Source organism: Arvicanthis niloticus, chromosome 10, assembly GCF_011762505.2.
Source record: "Arvicanthis niloticus isolate mArvNil1 chromosome 10, mArvNil1.pat.X, whole genome shotgun sequence".
NCBI lineage: Eukaryota > Metazoa > Chordata > Mammalia > Rodentia > Muridae > Arvicanthis > Arvicanthis niloticus.
Window position 1 is genome coordinate 51,486,922 of NC_047667.1, and position 3,162 is coordinate 51,490,083.

Sequence of the window (3,162 nt, forward strand, 5' to 3'; positions counted from 1 at the left end):
TGCCCTTACTCCAGGATGCTCAAATGTTTAGGAATGTTTCAAGGGCAGGGGATCCGGCATCACTCAGGACAGAGCATCAGAGGAGAGGGATTATGCATTTGTGTTTTGGACTTTGCCCCATCCCCAAATTGGGTATGAGGATGTGTTGGGTAGAGTTTTCCTCATGAGCGCTGTGTTTAGGAAGGCTGCCATGTGCTCCCCTGTCAGTGTGGAGAAACACTGAAAATACCTACATTGAATGGTAAAACTCATCTAGAAGCCTTTCCAGCCTCAAGTCATATATTTCCCAGCATGCTTAGAATATGAGATTACTCTTAGACTTTCTTTAAATGCACCTCCCCTTTTAAGATTCTGTCCTTTGGTAACTTGTTTATTGTTAAAAAAAATCTCGTCATAGTTTCAACAGAACTGTTAAATAGCTATTATCTTTCCCACTTAACAATACACAGTGTTAGAGAGATAACCTGACTCCCCCAATGGGTTCCCATTAGGACACAGCAGAGACAGACACAAGCGAGAGCCTCACACCATTCTAATGCTGGTGTTAAAAGCGTCTGCTAAGGTAACAGATGTTGTTTATGAGACAGATGGAAAACTGAGTTATCCTCAGAACCAAAGCACTATGAATTGGCTCTAATTATGCAGATGTGATCTGAAAGACAGTCTCATGGTTACATAGAGCTCCTGTGACCTTGAAAAAGTAAAGCACAGATTTTTTTTTTTAAGTTCCCAAGTTTTAAGTCACTTACTAATTAAAGAAAGTAAAACTGTAGCCAGCAAATAGAAGATCCAGTCAGTACAAAGTGCCTTCCTGGGTCTTGCTACATGCAAATGCACAGTGGGATTTTAGGGGAGAAGACTGGATATCAGAGACTGTATAAGGCCAAGAAACCACAAAGTTCAAGTTAGCTTGAAAAAGTGCCAAGAGACTCTACAAGGCAATAAACCCCATTTTTTTTTTTCAATTTCACCTAAGGCCAGGCATTTCTTTCTGTTCATAAAATGGCTATTTTCTGTGCCATTTCCTACATAGGGCTGACTGCCCCATCATGGTATGAGTTTTAAGTTATTCTCATCACCTCTAAGTCTATTCAAAGATTCTGCTGAGAAGATATCTGTAGTTAGTGGTGGGTCCTGACCCTCTTTCCATGTCTTAGTTGGTTTGTTCAAGTATAAGAGTATCATACTCTGGCTAATATTTATTGCTCATGGTTCTGCAGACTGGAAAGTCTGAGACCTCAGAAGACATACTTGCTGTATCATAAATAGTAAATAGTATCATATACAAAGAGAAAGAAAGGGAAGAAAGAAAGAAGGAAGGAAGAGAGAAACAAAGAAAGAAAGAAAAGGAAGGTAGGAAAGAAAGGAAATTCATCCTTTACCAAGAACTCATTCTCTGGATGTGCTGACTAGCTTCTCCTATGGCAATGACACTAATCCACTGGTGGAGACAGAGCCCTCTTGACCTAGTCACCTTTAAGGTGCCACCTCTTTACACTGTTGAATCAGAGATTAAGTTTCTAAAATGTGAACTTTAAATTTAACAAACCACATAGAACCACATACTTTGCTCAGATCAACACATGTTCAGATAGGTATGTTTACTTGGCATGTTTCTACCTGAAGGCAGAAAGGAGTATGTTTTTCATGATTAGAGACTCTCAGCAATTGTTCTCTTTCCACACACTAAGGCCGTATGTCCTAAAATGTCAGCTTGTCATTGAAGACCTTGGTACTGACATCGGTGTTCTTGCCAGGCTTTTCTGTGTGGCTGTGGCCCTATGCTTCAATACCAAGAGCCTCAAATGAATCTTATATAAAATTAGTATCATGAGAATTGATATTTGTAAAGTCATATAATTTTAAATTTATTTCTACAGTACATCTCAGTTGCACCACTTTGAAATTGTGCGCACATCACTACCCTGCTTCGTGCATGAGAAAGGTCTGGGGAATTGCTCAACATTCTGAATGAATCTATGGTGGAGCTGGGAACACAAACCAGGTCTTAATTCCCATAGTAAAACTTGTCTTCCTCAGCAGGAGGAGCTTCACTCTGCTCACTCTCTGGGCACCTCTGCTCCTACGCTCGTCCTTGTTAAATATGCCCCCATCTCATTCCCTCCCACAGTGATTCCTTTGTACCCTACTCTCTATAGAAGCATTCAGTGTCCTTTGACAATGGCGGGTCTCACTCATGCCCCAAGTCTTGTGTGCTGCTATGAAGAGTAAGTCCTAGGTATACCACATATTAGCTAGTTGACCATGGACAACTAGTTACCTAAACCTCTATAGCATAATGTGTGTGTGTGTGTGTGTGTGTGTGTTAAGTATGCTTGTGGGATAACAACACCTTCAGATAGTTGATGTGAAAAGGAACAAGATGATGTATAGGATGTTTTTATAGAATAAAAAAAATGTTGTATAAACTGTCATGTGATGTTATCAATGATCAGAACAAAGGTAGTTTGGAGGTGGCAAGGCCAAATGATTCAAACATGGGGACACCCATTAGGTCTTAGCTGTGGTACTTATATCATGATGGAAAAGGGGTTCTCTGTTCCTGAACCCCAAATTTCATCTTTGATAGGAATACTTATTCCTTCCTTCCAGTGTTTTGAAGATATAATGAAATTATTCATTAAAGCTTCTGCCAGGGACTCAATAGCTTATGTCTCTGCCATTGTGGCTCTTTTCTTTGGAAGCAGAATGTTTTCTTATACACTTCATGGACTGTTGACACTACATATAGTGTTTTTGCAAATCATGGGGGACAAATATAATTTTTGAAAGAATGACTGATTTAAAAAGCAGTTCTGTGACATAAGAAATAGAAAATGCCATAAATCTGTATAAATCCTACCCAAATATCATGGTGTGGTTTTCTTGTTCTAGTCTGAGACACCATGTTATATGGGAGACTAAATGAACATAAATACTGATTAATTCTTGGGACTTATCACAACTATTTCCTCTACTCCTAAAAACTGAAGAATATGCATTTGCACAGTGCACCTTGTTTTTACTGCACACATAGCTTTCTAGGTCCTGCCAAGCCATTAGATAATTCGTTCTTATAGGAATGAAGTCCACACGTAAAGATCCTGGCATCATCAGTATTCCAGTAGAATGCAGCCCTAGGAGAATTCTCATTGAAAGTTT